This window comes from Protopterus annectens, chromosome 4.part1 (assembly GCF_019279795.1).
Source record: "Protopterus annectens isolate FY-2018-M chromosome 4.part1, PAN1.0, whole genome shotgun sequence".
Taxonomy (NCBI): Eukaryota; Metazoa; Chordata; order Ceratodontiformes; family Protopteridae; genus Protopterus; species Protopterus annectens.
Genome location: NC_056734.1, coordinates 485,477,488 through 485,497,218, shown reverse-complemented (window position 1 = coordinate 485,497,218; position 19,731 = coordinate 485,477,488). Strand labels below are relative to the sequence as shown.

Below are 19,731 nucleotides of genomic sequence, written 5' to 3'. Positions count from 1 at the left end.
CACTTTGGATATCCATATTCCGCCCCCACCCCCGCACAAGAAAGTCACAGTGAAAAACTTTTCAAAAGCAAAGTTTCAAAGCCCCCAGGCTGAAGGATAACACTGTCCAAGCTGCAAAATTCATTCTATGGGCAGCTACAAGAATGCATGGATCATGCCATCCCAAGCAAAACCAAGACTCACTCCTCCAAGAAAAGGAAACCAGTCTGGTGGACTCCTACCGTAAACAAGCTATACAACAGAAGGAGGAAACTAGTACAGAAAAGAGTAAAATCCCAAGAAGGGAAGACATCCCTGATCAATATCAGCAAGAAACTATGATCCCTCATAAAATCATCCAAGGCGAGCTTTGAAAGAAAAATTGCCAAGGACTCCAAAGATAACCACATTTAGCTATGTCAAGAATCTAAGAGGAAATGCTCAGATCTGTTCGGAGTTAGTGCAGAATGGCACAAAATACACTGAACCGACCAATATCGTCAACATCCTGGCAAACAGTTTCAGCACAAACTTCACCCCGCTCTCACCCCCAAAAGGGCCCATAACCATACCAGAAGAATGTAGAGTCCTTGAAATCACAGACACTCGGGTTAAAACAGCTCTCTCCAAAGCCAAAAACACAGCATCAATGGGACCAGACGGTGTCCCAGGCTGCTTCCTACACGAGCTCAAAGACGAACTAACCACTCACCTAAACACACTGTTCAAACTCAGCCTCTCCACAGGCTATGTACCCATAGAGTGGCGCACAGCAACGGTTATTCAGCTCCACAAAGGTGGAGCCACAACAGACCCCGGGACCTATCGCCCTATAAGCCTGACTAGCTTGTTCTGCAAGGCTACGGAGCGAATCATCATGGAACTCATTAACAGAGACACTGGGAACCTCCAAACACTAGATCCTACCTAGTTTGGCGTTGGTAAGGGCAGATCATGCCTCCTACACCTGGTGGACTTATTTGAGACAGTTACCAAGGCTATACACGAGGGAAAGGTAGTACACACAGCCTACCTAGACCTGCTAGTCACCCAGCAGTATGAACCACTGGTTCTATGTGATGGTCACTGTGGACGTGACACCCTGACACCATGTACAAACAGGAAAAATGAGACTTGTGTAGATGCTGGTAATATACTAAATACAGCACAGCAGAACATAAAATCATTTAATAATCTTAATTCTTGGCACAATAGCATATACACTTACAAATGGAAACACACTTGCAAGATCAATGTTGCTCTAAAAAAAAATATGTACTCTGGTTCTGGTGTTCTTTACAATACTCACAAAACCGACACAATATACAACAAAATCCATTTTCTTTTTTGCCTTTTTTTTTTTTTTTGTCAGATTTCTTTTTTGTTGCACTTTCTTCCAGTAGAAACAAAAGCAAAAAAAAAAAAAAAAAAAAAAACACAGCATCAACCAAACTTCAAGGGGCAAAGCAAGAGGTGTTAAAAACAGAAATGTGAAACATAATATTCTACACTTACATACAGCACAGACAACAGCCAAATCTTCCAAGCGTCTACTGGTGATGACTTTCATCGAATCTTCTGCGGGATTCCTCCTCTTGTATTAATAAACTTATTCACCTCAAACTGTCAATCACACCAAGTAATCTGAAATACCAATGTGTTAATGTGAGAAAACGGTTTGCTAACACAGGAAACAACTTCAGTAACAACCACTGTAAACCTACCAAACAGGGAGCTGACTGCACGAGCCTTAGAAAAATCAAACTATTTTCATACAGATCTAATATATAAAACAATACATAGCTTGTAACTCTCCAAATACAGGCTGACTTACAGCAAACCACGAGACAACAAAAACAATCTTCAGCAAATAAACATAAAATGTAGATTAGAATCCAAACATTGCATCTATGCAAAATCAAAATCTGAAGAATCTATAAATAACATTTCCCTCATTTTTGTGTCATCACCATATGGGATCATAGTGAAAGAAATATTAATGTACACTATTATCTGGTGAACTTCAAGATTTGCTGCATTAGGTACAATACTTACATGCATCAATCTAGTACCATCTAAAAATCTCTAGATGGCACACAAAGGGATATGCCCCATTTGCCACCTGTACAGCATTTATGCATCTCACTTAACATTAGCAGGCATGCGCATATCTCAAAAGTTGCCAGTTCATTAATCCTGTCCAAACTAGGTTCCACCTGAAAGAAGCCAGATTAAAGTAAAAGGGCACAAATATAGAATCACAAACGTGTGTGTTTAAAAGAATAAAATTCTGCTGCCCTTCAAGTTGCCAACTAAAGAACACTAGAATAAAATGGGAAAAAGCCTTGACTGCGACTTAGGTGACTGGGGTTTGATTACCAACCTCTGCACTAGCAAAGCCATGAGGGAAGGGAGAGGAGTGAAAGTGTCTGCCCTGCTCACCTCTCACAGGGAGTGGAGGCTGATGCCTGCATCAGGGCCTACAAATGGTTGCTGCAGTTTCCCACCTTTGACAGCTTTCTAACTGGTGGCCCTTTCTAGTTGAACCCTATCTTTGTGATGGGTAAATAGGAACAAATTGAATTACTGGCCAAGCAGGGAGATGATCAACAAACAGCAAGGGCAAAAAAGATTAACTTCAATTATCATCTATAGAGATTCACCAATCATCACCATTAAGCCAAAATATTATAACCATAGAACTTTTCATGACACTTCATCTTCAGACTTTTCATATACATTAACTAAAAAACCAAACAAAAAAAAAAAATATATATATATATATATATATATATACACATATACATATACAAACACACACATACATATACACACACACACAAAAAACAAAAGTTACCCTCCAAGTCAAATGCATATTTATAAACAGAATGCTGTTCAGTGACAATTTTAATACAAAAAGAAGTGAGCCATATTTACCCCACAACAATATAAAACACAAGTCCTTAAAAATTCCCAATAAACAGTATAGAACCCCTTCATTCAACCAACCAATATTGGCCCCATAAAATATACCATAACAGCTAAGAATAAATCAAGCTTCTTACCCCAAACACTACGACAGTATTGCAAAAACAGTAACAGAACTTCCAGATCACTCTCCAACATACTTAGCTTTACAAGACACTAAAATCTTTGCCCCACAGTAAACATTCATTTATTAATTAGCATTTGTTTACAGGGAAAGTCTGACTGGGTCATGACAGGCCTGGAGAGGAAAAGATCTACAGTTAATAAACCTCAAGTCATCCAATACAATGCAAAACTGCAAATGTTAGATATCACATACAGGATACAAAAGTATATATAACAGAAAAAAGATACAACCTAGAAATTACTATATTCCACAGTTACACTTCAATTTTACTTAGTCACAATGATAATTTTAACTTCCATTAGGTTAACAGACAGGTACAATAGAATGTATAGTGCATTACAAGTGGATAGCAGATTGTTTGGAAAGAATTTCTAGATATGGCCAAGCTATTGGGTCTTCTGATAAAGGCCTAGAAGCTTAGAATATGCAGGAAAGATTCCCATTTGACCCATTCAAATAAGCTTACCTAAACTCCACAGTCATATAACGTAATAGTTTGCATAGAGCTCATTTACTCACACCACAATACAGTAACAATACCTTCATTTTGCATCCAAGCTTGTAAACAGCCATAACAATACCTAGTCAGGTATGCCTGATTACCTATTTATCTTCATCAAGCATAACCCCAGTTTAAATATTGGCACAGTCTGAAAAATGCCCATATTTATCAATAAGCATCTCTACATACTATTTTCATGAACACCATTGACTAATGGCTAAATATATCAAACAGCAGGGAAATTACTCACATCAGTACTACAGTTTTGAGAGAGTTTTAAATCTACTACTTTACAGTAACACAGCATCTTAAAACTCTACACTTCTTAACTAAAAACTTTATAACAAGAGCATCAGCTCATTCTTAAACATAGTATGCGGATTAACAAATCCGAGTCATTGCTATCACTCGCAGCTACATTCACCTTTAGAAACTTCATACCCACTATCTAATACCATGTCAGACAGAAACATCAACATATCCCAACACATTTATGTTAATCTATTTTTCTGTAAACATTGTAGTATCTTTGAACAACTATAATCAATGTTAACCCCACTCCCACATTCACCAGGAAAACATACCCACATTCAAAAATACACTATGCATTTCAACCTTTAAGAGAACATCTTTCACTAGTAACACTTCACATCAATTAAATGTAACAGAAAAACAAAAACATTAAGAAAAATTCATGTAATGCTACCAATTTAGTTTAGTTTTAAATTCACTTATCATGCTAGCACAGAGAGAACTATGACTGTGTCACTAATCATAACCAGTTTGGTAATGCCCGAGAAATGTTATTCAAGAAATTCAACTTGAAAGCAAACAAATTGTTAATGACCTGCAGTCTTGTCATAATTCTCTATACAGCATGAAACTATAGCTGCCCTAAAGAATTAGCACTTGCAAAAAAAGAGTGTAGAAGCAGAGAGTTCTCTTAAGTTTACCATACTTGGCTTTTACAAATGCCTGCATGACACTTTTCTGAAGCTAGCTGTTAAACACTTCAATCTGGTGTGTGTGTGTGTGTGTGTGTGTGTGTGTGTGTGTGTGTGTCTCAGCATCAAGTGTGTTACAGCTTTTTAAAGCTATCAAAACACTTTTCGTACAGTTCTGTGGTGTCTACTATATACGCTGCAAGTTGAAACACAATTTTATAGATACAATTTGCTACACCCTCAAGATGTCAGACAGGTGCATTTCAACATAGGAAAATACGAACAATATTAGGCAAGCAATCTCTAGAATTATAAGATGCCTAGCCATCTACACCTTTAGGAAGCTGGACAAACACTCTACACTCTCTTAGCAGTGCTTAGCTCCCACACTGAGAAGGGCAGCGCAGGATAACCCTGGTGTAAACTTGCATCGACCCACTGAGTTGTCAAGACTAACCTTAAAAATCATGTTTAAAGGCATGAAATGTCCTTTTCTTTTCAAACAAAAAAGTATTTGCATACATTTTTATGCTTGCAAACACTTTTCTGTATGAAAATTAAAATATGTTTTGAAGCCCTTAATAGAATATTAAGTTTTGAATATTACATCCGAAAACAAAAGGCAAGTAGTGTAGCTAAGTAATCGTAAATTAACAGTTTTGCAAAAAACTAATGACTACATCACCAATTTAATAAATTGGCAATTATATCACTAATTTACAACTACTTACCTATGCTAATCCAGCATTATTACAGCCAGAAGAATGACATAACTGCCCTACCATAATATTAATGCTGTAAACACAGCTGTAACTACCTTAAGTTATGCATGGGTGCAAAAAGAAATACAGGCTGTGGTGGTGCAGTGGTTAGCATTGTCACCTCACAGCAAGAGGTTCTCCAGTTCCATTCTTGGCTGGAGCGCCTTCTGTGCAGAGTCTGCATGCCCTCCCTGCGGTCGAGTGAGTTTTAAAGACATGCAGGTAGGTGCGCGTGTGTTTGCCTTGTGTGAAGGTTGAGTGCTGGGCTGGCAACTTCACACCATAAAAAAACTCCACTGCTAATCAATCTGCGGACCGGTGATCCACTGTAGCAACCCCTAATGGGAAAAGCTGAAAGACATTGCAATGCTCTGTTCGGAAAAAGACCAAAGACTTGTTCTTTTGTACTAAAACGTGCTTGCATATATCAATTTTTTTTTATACAAAATAAAAATCATTTCACACCTTTAGACATGATCTTTAAAAGTAGTGCTACTTTCTCCTGTGGTGGTGAACTTATTCCACAAGTTGGGGGTACTATGAGTTAAGAATCCATCCATCCATCAAATCTGATTTGTTGGTACAGATTTAGATCTTAACTGCATGTATTTTGGTTTTGTGAAGCAACAGGAGGTCAAATACAACTGGGCCTTTCATAGATTGAAATATAAAACAAGTCACCTCAGAGAAGTCAGAAGGCTAGTGAGTACAAAGAGAACCATGCTACTCTTTTGACTGGGATAGCTGAAGGATTTCAGCCCTTCAATCTTCCTGGTTAGAAATATTCAACACCTTTCCAACATAGTGATATGCTTGGATTTATACATACCAAAGGGGGCATTAGATTTGATGATAGGTCTGGCAAGGGAAGAGTAAAGTGAAATTATGACTTCTTTGGGTCTTGATGATATTCCCTTGAAAATTAAATGGACTATACAGAAGGACTTCCTGACTATGGTAGAAACAGGATGATCAAATGAAATTAGAAGTTATGTACCTACCATAACGTTCCATGTTAGTTGTCTTCATCTCGCCTTCTTCTTGTTGGGGATTTCGAGGGATCCTCGGCTCCTCGCTCGGCAGCCTTTTAGCTCGACGAGAACCTCAGCTCGAGCGAGGCAGCCCTATATCCCATGCTGAATGACCACTCAGATCTAGATCTCGTTTGGCAGATAACTACTAACCCTGACTAAGACTTATAATTATATAATTAGTAATTAAAGTCCTCCCTCATAACAATGCTCTAGGAGAAGAAATCTACCTAGAGGAAACAATACAAGATCTGCCAGGGGGAGGGGGGTGGGGGAAGGAGAAGGAGGGAAGGAAGAAGGAAAATGAAGACAACTAACACGGAACATATGGTGTTATGGTAACTTCTAAATGTTAAGTTGTCAATCTCTTCATTCTCACCATGGATGGGACCTGTTGGATGACCGTATCCCCGGTGGCTCAATGGAAATGACTCAGGGAACTCAGGAAAACAAAACAGAACACTGGAGGCTATCTCTTGTAACAAATAACAAAAAAAAAAAAGGCCCAAGTAGCTGCTGCTGGCGCTGCTGCAAAAGTAGTCTATCCTGAAAAATACGAGGAAAGGCAGAAGATAAGGCTCCTCCTAAGGAAATGGGCTTTTGGGGAGTGAAGATATTGTTTGAGAGTATAGAGGAAATGGAGGAAGTCAACCAGTCAACCATCTAGATATCAGATAAGGTCTATAAAAACCGTTTCCCCTTCCCTGAGGCATAGGAGACAAAACAATTTTCCTGATTTTCTTAGTTGTTTAGTCCTATCTATGTAACTTATGGAGAACATCCAAAAAATGGAAAATGCAGAAGCTCTGTCAGAATAGTTAGGAAGTTAAAGAGAAAATATCAATATTGGTTAATATTGGCTTAATATGGCACCCTGGGAAGAAAGGAAGGGTAATAGAGGGGAAGAAAGGAAGGGAACTATGAAACCAGAAAAGTAAGAGTATACAAACACAGAGGCAGATAGAAACTAAATTTCAGAACCAACAGCTCAGAAAAAATAAGCGGTGCAAAAGAAACAAATTTGCAAAATAGTTTTCATAGATTTCGAAACTTGGTAGAGGAATGAGCAAGCGATTGAGGACAGAGACCAAGGATGGAAAAGGATTTGTCAGAGAGAGTTTCGAGAGGAAAAACTCCTCAAAAAAGGGCGAAAATAATGGAAAAAGCCTGATGTGGGCCATAGAGACATGATGTTGATGTTGAATGAAAAATTTGGCAATTGAATCCAAAAACAGTGAAATGAATGGATGTTGACTGTAATGGAAAAGCAGAACCTAAAGAATAGAAAGGTAAGCCACTTTAGCGCAAAATGTTTTCTATAATACAGGTGGCTTTTTGGTCTAAAAAGTTCTCATAAATGCGCCGTAACTTGCTAGTGGAAATAGGACTTAGAGATCTAAAAGGTTGAGAGACCTGGAATAGAATCTGGGAAATTGAACCTGGCAGAAGGAAGTGGAGCAGAAAAGGAAGTGGAGCAGGAAATGAGTGGAGTTGTGCTGCTGAAGGGTCGGATGGAAGGAAACCGCTGGGTGGGGCTGCCATGGCTGGTCTGGGTCAAGAAATTGAACGAAAGAGAGCAATGAATCTAATTTGTTGATGAACGGTGGATTGATTGAAAGCAAGAAAATCAATGGCCAATCGATTGCTCTCAAGGGAAGGCTGGAGGTGGAAATTAAAGAAAGCATAATTGAGGAGTTAAAGTTTAAGAGTCTAAGGAGGGGGTGCCTGAGGGGTTGGCCAGTCAAGAACAATCTGATCACTTAAAGAATCTGGTGTGGCACACTTTGGAGAGGAAAAGGTTGAGGGGCGCTTATTGATTCGCCAAGGGTGATGAGGATCAGAACCACCTGATCCAGATTGAAGAATGAATCAGTACACTCGGAGACAAAGTACAAGAGGCCAGGCTTTAGGACCTGGTATCGCCTCTGAGGATGTCGCGTTGCTATGCTGCATGTTGTGAGCTGTACTACACCGTCTGTGAGATCCAAAGTCGTGAGTAGTCACATAAGGGACCAGACCGGTTCCTACTGTTGTCTGTCCTGTACCAGACCGGTCGTATGAAGACCCGCTGCCTACGCAATAGTCCCTGTGGGAAGAAAGTCGTCGAGGGCTTACACGTGCAAAAGCACTGCTCTCATCAGGAGGACATGTGGTGGCAGGTAGGCAATGACCCACCCCCACGAGTGGACCATCCTTCCATAGACATGTCACCCGAACAGAGGTGTCTCAAGGTGAACTGTGGCAAGAGGAGAGGGACAAGGGGAATCCTAAGATGAGAAAGTGAAGGGGAAGAGGCATGTGACAGTGATGAGCCCTGCAGACAAATGTCCACTGCAGGTCGCCTAGAACCTGGCAGACATTGAAGAAGCATTGCTGCTTGTGGACAAAGGCCATACAAGGAGAAGAGGTGGAAGAGAATTAACAAGAGAACTGTGGCCAGAAGCCTGGCAATGATAGAGTGGCTTTGTACAAGAGAGGATTATTGCTTTGGTTTGAAATCTTTTGCTTCAAATGTCTGGTTCAGAATCTTCTGATTTGTTAGTCTGGCAGGTGATTTGTGATAGAGCAAGCAATTCAAAGCTGAGATAGAACATGGTAAGGCTCTGGAGGAGGAGGTAAATTGACCGGAGGACAAAGAAGTAGACTCTCAAAGAGCTGAACAAGGTCTCGGCCGGAATGAATCTTTGGTAATGATGGGCTGTGAGAGGCCAGCTTCATGGTATCCAAATGGACTTTGAGTTGGAACTCAGGGGCAGTGGTGGTCGACTGTGATCCAGTGTGAACCCCTACTGAATGGCTCCCCAAAGGGCAGTGACCGCGAATTGGTGCCTTTTCTGGTCGCTTGAGAAAGCCTGCAAAAGTTGCTCCAACCTTCTGGGCGTCTGTGAATCTTTAATGAATGAATTGCGCTTTGACAGGATCCAGTTGAGCCTTGCAACCTGTTTGTGAAATCTGAGGGCAGAATGGATTACCGGTCTCCTTAGGGAACTTATTTTGTTGACGGGTTGAAAGTTGTGGACTCCACCTTTCGGTCTTTTGGGGAAACCCTGTGCTCTTGGGTAGCAACCCTTGAATGCTCCGGAAACGGCACTGTTTTGACGATCCCTGTCCCAGACTATCGGTTGTCTACATAAGTATTCAGGTCTCTTTGACCTTATCTGCTTGAACCATTTAAATCATATGGGGTGGGAGCAACATTTTTTCTGAACGGCACCACATCACACTTTTTCACATTTAGCTAGAGGCCATTTTCAGTCCACCACATTTATACATACGCCAGCCTTTGCTGGAGCAGTTTGGTTTTAATGTACAGGTGGACAAGACTGCCCATCTTGCAGTCAACAACAAACTTGGCCAACCACACTTCTAAGATATTGGCTTGAATGTCTGCAAAATAAAATGTTAAACAAGAGAGGGACCAGCACTGATCCCAATCGTACCCCAGAAAGGGAATAGATTCCTTTTATAACTTGTGATTGTTAGACAGCCACTTTGCAATGCAACAGACATGAGGATTTACATTGTTTGTCTAGTTTTTCAATAACCAGTGTGAAAGATAGTGTCAAATGCCCTGGCCAGGTCAAGACAAGCAGTTTGCACAGAGTGACCACCTCATCAGATGGAGATAAGTAGCATGCAGAGTGACCACTGTCCACTATCTCTGTAATCTTTTCATAGGTTCATAGGTAAGTACTAACCTAGCTGCCTTTGTGGGCCATTTTAAGCTTAGCCAATTTCCTTTTTGTGCTCAAAATAACTTATCCCGTTTGGTTACAGACTGGGCTTACCTATCCCGTGGTTAATAAATATTTTTATTACTACTAATGAGAATAACTGGGAACACACCTTATATAATTTAAAGGTACCCATGCATGGGATAAAGCATTTAGGAGGTGCCTCTGTCCACTAGCAGAACAGGTGGCAGGTCAGGGGTGCATTTTCTGTTTCCCATCCATAAATCTAAGTTGCACTTGAATATGGACAGGGTTGAAATTTGTTTTACGTGGAAGGGAGTCTGTTCCAAAGACGCACTATCTACTTATCTTCTGCAAAATATACCTGTCCCTCCAAACCATTTTGTTGATGTTGCAGAAGATGTTTAAATCCCTAGGCAGAGCATTTCTAATGCCATTTCACTTGCTAATATGCAGCAAATCCATCAGTAATGGGTCAAAGGATGCCTTGGTATGCCAGACACAGGTCACCTCTTACAATCTGTAGGATACAAAGTGTATAGTGACAGGGCTTTAAGTCAGTCCATGTAGGACAGGTTTAGGCTTTATATCCTTTCTGTAAAGTAGCTCTGTGGTTGCTCTAGTTGTTGCATGTGTCTAGACAGACAGGTTCATAGATGTGTACTAGGCTAGTGGCTCCAAGAGCCTTTTTAAGCCTAGCCATGTATCTCATATCTCTGACAATTTCTGGTACACTAAAGTGTAAGCAGGGGTTTGGGAAATGAACCATTTACAGGATACCTGTGTCCATTAGAGACACAAGTGTCAAACCAGTCATGAATTTCCTGTTTCCCATCCAATTGTGCAAGTTATACTTGAATTATTTTAGGGAGGAACTCTGCTACACATGGATGGGGAGCCTGTTCCAGAGATATACATGACAAATGGGACATTCTGTTCAATGACTGGCCAAATTAGAGACGAATAAAAGGAGACAATAGGATTCCTAGATCTAGACACAATACCTTTGTTTATAAGCTGTGCAATACAGATGGACTTTCTTACAAGAATGGACACATGTTGGTCAAAAGTTAGGTAACTGTCCAGATAAACTCCCAAATCCCAAGAAAATCGGTCATCTCTGAGGGGGCGTATTGTCAGTGTGGTACTTCCCTGGGGTACATGACTCCCCAAAGGATACAATAATGCATTTTTTTGGCATTTAGTTTCAGACCAAGATTTTGACACCAGTTATTTATTTGGGACAAACCTTCCTGTGGGATGGCTAAGTCATTCAGGGATTCAATGCCTGATCCTAGCTTACAGTTATCTGCAAACTTTATCAGCCAGAGCTCTATGGTATTGGCTTCTACTTCAGAAAGCAGATGCCAAATAGGACAGGACCCAGCAGAGAAGGAGGGTTCCAATGCATCCTATGTGCAAGCCAGCATGCAGTCCAGTGGGTGACATATGGGTGTATTCCTAGTTTATTTAGCTTTTCTACTATGCCATAGTGGGAAATTGTGTCATATGCTTTGGCCAGGTTGAGGTATGTGGTAGTATTACTTTGTCTTCGTGTACTGCTTTGATGCCCTTTTCAAAAAATATCCACCAGGTTGAGAAAGCATGCCATGCCCTTGAAGAATCTGAATGTTGTCCTGAATGATTAGTTCCATTAGAAGTCTTAACATGGCTTTGAATATGAGGCTTGTCAGACTTAAGGGTCTGTAATTACATGGGTCTATGGAAGGTCCTCTCTTATGCAAGGGAATGACTGTAGCTGTTCTCCATTCACTTGGTCCAAAACCTGTATGGAAGCTGAGACTGAATAGTGTTGTTAGGGGATGTGTCTAAATCATGCTTCAGGCTATTTAAGATGCATTCAAAGATACTGTCTGATGGAGTATTTTTAGCTTCTGATAGCACTTTTAAGACTTGGTCTTGTGTTAGAGCTGGAGGAGAGGAAGTTTCAGCTATATCTTGAGGAGAGGCTGGGGAGGTGTAAATTTACAGCTAAATTTATCAGCCACTCAGTTCTCTATATCTTCAGTCTCTATGTAGATAACATCATTCACAATCAGCTCAATGCACTGTTGGATTGTGCTTTTCAGATTATGAACATAACAAAAAGTCTTGTGAATGTCTATTTTAGCTTCAAACGTGGCTTTGGTGGACTGAGCTTTTAAGTTGTTTATTTCAGTGACAAGGGCTCTAAAATTCTAGGAATTGCTCTTCTTACTTATAGTCAAAATTATTTTTCTTTTATTATAAAGCTTGTTGATATTATGGTTTCATCATATAGGTTTGTTTCTGGGGTTTGCTTTGCACTTGTTCCTACAGGATAGAGCTTCATCTATGCAGCTGTTTACATGCTGGTATAATGTTGTGGTGCAAGTTTCTACTTATTCAGTGTAGTTAACTGGGTTTGGTGGGTATTTGAGGCTTGCCAATGTATCACCTATGCATCGGTAGTCTGTCTTAAAAGTTCTAAAGGTACCTTGGGTGGAAGGGATCTCTAGGTTCAGTTTTCTAAAGGTTCCTTGGGTGGAAGGGATCTCTAGGTTCAGTTTTATTTCAAAGGAGACTACTTCATTGTCAGATCCAACAAGTGATAAAAATAAGCAAGGGATGATGCAAGATGCTCCCACACAACTAAGGACAAGATCCAAGACGTTATTCCTCCTTGTGGGTACTCTGACAAATAAGGGCATCTGTATTGACAAACACCAGGAATCTCTGTGTTGTGCACTAGCAGTGATGTAGGTTTCCCAGTCTACAGCTGGACAGTTTACATCACCTAAGAAAATGGCACTGGGTTTAATACTGTGCGATTCTACTTCCTCTAGGTAAGTGCTGTGGCTTTCTTGTGTCAGAGAGAGTTCTATAGCTAACGGATATATGGTATGAGACATCTCTGATGGTTATATGGCCACTAAGAAGCTCTAATGCATCATAGAGCTTTACCAGCCTTGATGCGATTCTCTTATAGATGCAGAGAGAGACCTTTTTTCCCACTACTGCGCAGTAGCTGGTCTAAACATGTGGAAGGTGCTACAGTCCTGCAATGTCGGGCGGGTCTCCGCTACTTTAAACCATGTCTCAGTTACTACACAGACGTCAGTATCATTCAGGGTAAGAAGGGCTTATAGCACTGACAATTAACTCCTTCATATTTTCCTTTGCTTATTTCATTATAAGGTTTAAAAGGGTTGAATTACCTAAAAAAGGCAATATGGGGTTGGATAATGTCTTTGTCAATAATCAAAACCCAAGAGGGTACAGATGCAGGTCATCACTGGCAAACCAGAATGGTCCATCAATCATATCCTCACAGGCTGACAAATATTAGATCCCTTTGAATGACACCAAAAACAAAGTAAATTACTGAAGTCTATTTTTTGCTCATATCATCGCATCATTCTTGGAGAAGATAGAATGCTGTTCAATGCTAGTCCCATACCTTCCTTGGACACAGTCTAAGAGCTCCATCATGTCTCTCTTCGTATAGTCTACAGAGGTACACCTCAAGTCATTTACACCAGCATAAACTATGTACTTGTTGATCAAGTACTTGTGCATGCATGATCGGATGGATCCTGGCACCAGACAAGCAACTAACCATCACTCTCTCCTTGCTCAGACTGGTAAAAGGCACATCTATATTTCTTACAAAAAAGTCTCTCATAACAAGAATGTTTTCTGTTTTCAAAGAAATTTATCAGGTTCAGGAGAAAAGACCTGCATTTCACACAATCAAATGAAAGAGGTCTAGAACAGTAAAGTTGTCTACACATGAATAAATAAGCTATGCTTTATGTTCCCTAGCTTTGCATAAAAGTCTGGTGAGGGTGATGGGCCTATAATTACATGGGTCTGTATAAGAGCTATCCTTGTGTGAGGGAGCCACAATTTCTGTCCTCCAGCCATCAACCACAAACCCTTTACATAGGCTTCGGTTAAATAGTTTAAGAAGAGGCTCAGACTGTACATATTTCGGCATGGATGAGAATGCAGTAGGATATATTGTCTGGTCAAACAGAAGTATTATTTTTGGCCTTTGACAGGGGTTTAATACTTGTTTCAAGGTGACTTCAGGTTAAATTAAATTTTCAAGGATAATCGGGTAAAAACCAGTGTAAGCAGTTAAGGTAAAGTTATCATTTTTGATGTTTAGTATATTGGCTATAACCCTTGGAATCTGACTAAGATACTGTAACGGATAAACTCAGTACATTGTTGGATGTTATTCCTTGTATTCTTGACATAACTAAAGAAAGATCTGTAGTTTCCTTTGGTACCTGCAGCCACCTCAAACTCATAAAAAACATTTATTGGAAAATGTATGGCATTGTAATTTCCTTACCAGCCTGATTCAGTGTGATCTTGAAAAAGGAGGATGGAGAATTTACATCTTTTTTATTAATTTTCCTTTTTTTTTTTGGTAAGTAATTTATGATTACAGGAGTTCCGACAGAGATTTAAACATAAGTCCATTACATTTAGGGATGATTAGATGCCGGTAAAATTAGAAGTGAATGTAGCAGGATCCCTCGATTGGGTCCATTTACATGGGATTGTTGGGAACTAAATACAGATTGACTAGAAGCTGAAGCAAGTTTGCATTGGAGAAGTCCCTGAAGGTGGTCTCACTTTGTGGTGGGGTGGTACCACTACGTCCAACAGGGAATATGACTGATTTGTGCTCAGATGTAGTCAGGGACAAGGAGACAAGGAGATGCACCATGGAATTAGAGCACAGGTTAGGTTGCTAAGGACCATCTCAAGGTTATTACATCTTCTAGTGGGTAGTTTTACAATATGCTCCAGTGCATTGATATTAAAGTAAGAAATGCTGGGCATATCCATTTTTAGAGGTGTTAAGTGTGCAAACCAATTCTTGGATAATTGAAGTCCCCTAACAAATAAAAAAAAGCATTTTACTTGATACTTAAATCCCTCAGTGGTGTTAACTTCCATGATCTTTGGGGATAATGATAGAGATCTCGAACTAACAATTAAGTTGAATTTGTTAAGGGCGATTTGGATCTCCAAGAGCTCCAAGTTATGGTTGTGGGCAATATGATCTGAGGTGGTGGTGGTTCTGACAAATATAAAATATACCTCCACAGCTACCAAAGGGATTATCTTTTTTTTTTTTCATTTTTCACATGCAAATCAGTTTACTCTATGAACAACAAATCTTCCTTTTCCAAATTTTCTAAACACATCTGACTACAAAACTTTAATATATATCCTGCACAGCATTAACAGTCAAAAATAATTTACAATCACACCACTACATTTCAAATACTCAAACTCAGTCATACCAATGCCTTAGTTAACACACGACTGCCACTACATAAGTATTCAAGATACAATGTCTCTGAAGACTTATCAGGGAGTTATACCAGCTAAACTACCACCAGAGTACCACAGTACTTTACAACTCAAGCATCAGAGCAAAGTTCACTGTCAAGCCACTGCCCAAAAACAATCAAATATCCAAACACACTTTTCATTCCCTTTCTCAACCCTCACATTCAGGAAAATAAGTAGATCAAACCTTAACCCTGGGAATCCATTCATATAGCCTAGATAGTTCTCTTCTGAACATGCTTCACCCAAAGAACATGCAACTATATCATCTTCCTTTTGTTCCATTCCTCCCCCACTCCAGTTACAGGACATTCATCACATTTTCCTCGCTCTTCCACTAAAGATTCTTCAGTCACACAGTCAAACGTCGGAAGCAGACTCTGCAAAGCATCTGTTGACAAATGAGCAGATGCAAGTATTTGCATCCCCCAGAGGCAAGAACTACTTAAGAACTGCTGGGAAAGATAGCTTATAACAAATTCTACATCACTGACTCCTGCAAATGACCTATTTTCTGGTTCCAATGGAGCAAAGTAGTTACTGAAGAATTATGATCCATCATTACTGGTCTACCTTCGGGTCTATATTATATACTCAAAAGGTACAGAATGTTGGCAACCTTTTCAACACATATGCGAACGTCCACTTCAGCGAACAGACACCATCAATTTCTTTCCAAGGGAAAGAAATTGGTAGGCCAAGTACACACGACACAATATAACAAACACTATGAAGTGGGGGGTCTTCGCCCCCACACCCCCCAATGTGGAGGGTCACCCCCCCCAACTAAATATACTAACTCCGAGATCGCACTACAGTGCGGAAAAGGGCAGACTTAAAACAATGTCCAACCGATTTCTTTCCCTTGGAAAGAAATCAATGATGTTGCTGTTAGCTGAAATGGATGTTCGATACATATTTGTCGATGAAAAGGTTGTCAACATTCTGTACCTTCGAGTTTATAATATAGACACCAACCTTCCACTATAATACACTTCCTTTGTCAGCCACTGGAATCAACTTCAATGTCACCACAACTATGACAGTATCTACTCCTTTCTGTACCAAATCACAAACTCTACCAAAATCACTGTCAGACAGCCACAAACACCATCTGCAATGGCATTGGTAAATGGCAAGCTTTCTCTGTTCCCAAAGATCTAAACAAGAAGTCTACTGTGCCAATCTGTTTTTCACAAATCTAACAAAGTCAAAGCCTTCCCCCTCTTTTCTCTGATGTAACACTCTGAGGGGGAAAAGAAAAAACAGCTTTTGCTCAATAAACAACAACAAAAAAAAAAACTCACTGATAATTTCTTTGGATTTTGCATAATTGTAGGTAGTGGCTCTAACAGCAATATGCCATCATACTCTTCCTTTAAAAATTCACTGTCTTAAGAACGTCCTCAGCCCCATTTACAGGCATATCAGCAGCCAAATGCTCCTGCACTGCTAAATCTGAGGACATCATCTTCAGGTCAGCGACTACCAGAGTCAAAAGCACAGTTAAACTTGGGCTAAGCTAACTTTAAAATTATGCAACTTTAAGAAGTACCTGAAGGGAGTTAAATCCTATAAAATACACAGACTTCCCTAGGTCAACAAATTGTAACATTTTGGTTTACCCTGCTTCTATACTTTTTTCTTACTCAGAAACTGTTCAGCTAATAAAACCAATACTTTTTTATCATTGAAGTGTACTGAAGTAAGGTGCCCGAGTTACTTGTATGTATGCATGTGTATACAGACATACTGTAAGTTCAAAAAGAAACTGAAGCAAGACTAAATAAAAACACGTTTATTTTCATAAATTAAAGCAAGTCTAAAACATAGGCTACATGGCTTTCCACAGTCTAACAAAATTCCCTAGGACTTCATATTATATCCACTCAAATTTCACAGTCCACACAGCCTCTCCAAGATACAGTCTGTCGGTACAAAGAAACTAAGGCTGGAGACCTCTCACAAACCCAGCTTCCAACTTTATAATTGTCACTCTCCTACTTTGGACACAATAAAGAGTCTTTGTGGGTTCTGTTCAAGCAGCTTTACTTTATACAAACGTCGCTACAGAAGTTTACTAACTTAAGTAACTTATATACAAGCTAACAACTGCGATTATGTATGATCTCACTCTGGCTGTTCTTACAAAATGGCACCAGGGGTTGCACATGTCTTATACGTGCATGTACAGCCTTGACATGCTTCTTAAAGATACAGCACACTTCACTTGCATTCTGAGTTACAGTAATCAAGCTCCTTTCACAGTACACTCCAGAAATAACACCAGACTGGGCTTTTAGGCTACACCCACAAGGAATTCCTTCAGATAATCTTCTAGGGCAGAATGGACTTCCTAGTTTAATGCAAGGAGGCAACATCCTCCATTAGAGGAAAAATCAGTGTTTTGAACACATAAGGGATATACATAGCAAAACTGCCTATCTCTCCGGCACATCATTTTCAGTTACTTCACAACTCTGACTTTGCTGGATAAAAGTTTTTTTTTTCTTTTCTAATTTTCCAGATATAAACTTACATTTGGATTCTGTTTTACTTTTATTGCAGATCCTGGCACAGCTTACTTCTTCTCTAAAAACTACATGCAACAATATTAAATAATGTTGAATTTAAATATTATTATAAATAGTTATTAGAATATACTTGGTTACTCCTTTAGATTACTTAATTGCATCATCAGAAATCAGTGACGTTCTTCGTGTTTCACTGTTGCAGTCATCACACTTGGGTTATCTGCCTGCAGGTATCCCTCAGTCGGCCCAAATACCAGAGTCTTGGGATTTCTGCGTCGGATGCTGTCGCCTCTTCCATGATGTCAAGTCGTCAGGGGTATAAAACATGCAGCCGATGCCATTACATCAGCTTTTCTTGCCGCACGGGAGCCAGAAGCAGTTTGCAAATGTCAGTCGGCCATTACATGAAATTTTTGTTTTTAGAGTTAAAAACCTGAAGTCTTCTAAAGCTAAGTACCCCATTGGGGATTCTTTTTTCTTGCTCTAACAGAGGTCAGAAAAAGTTAACAATTGTCTTGCCTGTGGAAAGCAAATACCTCACAAAGATTTTCATTCTTACTGCGTCACCTGTTTAGGCCCAGACCAGGACGTCTCTCACTGTCGGTTTTGTGCCTTGTTTAACGCCCGAACAATTCATCGCCAGGCTATCTTTGTTGCTAAATTCTTTCGCTGTCGTTCTCCGTATTCCGAAATGGCTTTAGTAAACCATCTGACTACCGATCTTCCGAAAAAATGTAAGGATAAAGACAGACAGACCGTATAGGTCCAAACTTTCAAAGACGCTTCCGTTAAGCTAGTCGCCAGTCCGCTGGTACTCAGTGAGGCGCTTTCGTGACCCCTGATACCCGCTTCTACAGATTCGCAGGCCTCTGCTGAGACCCATTCAGAGTCCGGTATGCCGCAAGAAGCTTCTTCAATTATGGAACCTGCAGATGTCTCTACCTTGGATAGGGCCTTCGGAGAGGGATTCGAGGGCATTGGACAGATGGGGCAAGAAGGTATATACCTCTGCAACTCTTGCCATCAGGGCTTTAAATTGCCAGTTTCACACGTTGAACTACCAGCAGCATATTATGGAACTAATTAAACAAAAAATGTTGTTGCTTCCAGATTTTGAAGAAAATAAAAGATTTACAAGAGTTAATGCATTCTGCAAACAAAGTCAGTAAACATACTTTGTAGTGTGGTTTTGATGCCTTCGACATACCTCTCAAGTGTACCTCATTACGAGGAACGTACCTCATTTGGGGTCTTAAAAAGTTCATGTTCCTCAAAGTTCCACAGTGAAAGACTGTCACACATCCAGTGTTAGGAATTTTTTTTAAGTGAAATCCATTGTATATAGAAATCAATCCTATTAATTCATTAAAATATCTTCTTTATAAGTAAAACCAGCATATTTTAACTATACTATAACCTTCCTAGTTGAAGTTGTTAGTAAGCCATTACTATGTGTTCCACATTTTGCCCATTTGTTCCACATTATGAGGGCTACTGTTCCTCATTTTGGACATGGAAGGTTGAGGGCTATGCCCTTAGATGCATCTTGCAGGGCTGCTGTCACTGGGCCTATACCGAGAAGGCATGCCTGGCTGAAGGAACAAATCTTGCCAGACCATGTCAAAGCAAAATTACTAGATGCTCCACTAGACCAGGAACGTTTGTTTGGCACAAAAGCAGAAGAGGTTCTTAAAAAGATGGGGGAAAAAGCTAAATCTATGCAAACTGTTAAGATACAGGTACAGCCACCTAGATTCAGTAGGCATTGGCCTTCAAAAAACTGGTCCTTTCCAGTCCCCTCCAGGTCTTCTCAGC

The 19,731-nt window shown here is 40.0% G+C and overlaps 1 protein-coding gene across 1 annotated transcript in view; it reads right to left on the bottom strand.

Annotated features, from left to right (window-relative positions):
- ATP13A3 (ATPase 13A3) overlaps positions 1-19,731 on the bottom strand; it is a 2,707,264-nt gene that overhangs the window by 2,640,780 nt on the left and 46,753 nt on the right. Inside the window, exon 2 of the mRNA XM_044070296.1 lies at positions 1,495-1,623. The gene's annotated coding sequence lies outside the window, so the exon portion shown is untranslated. The remainder of the gene's footprint in view (positions 1-1,494; positions 1,624-19,731) is intronic.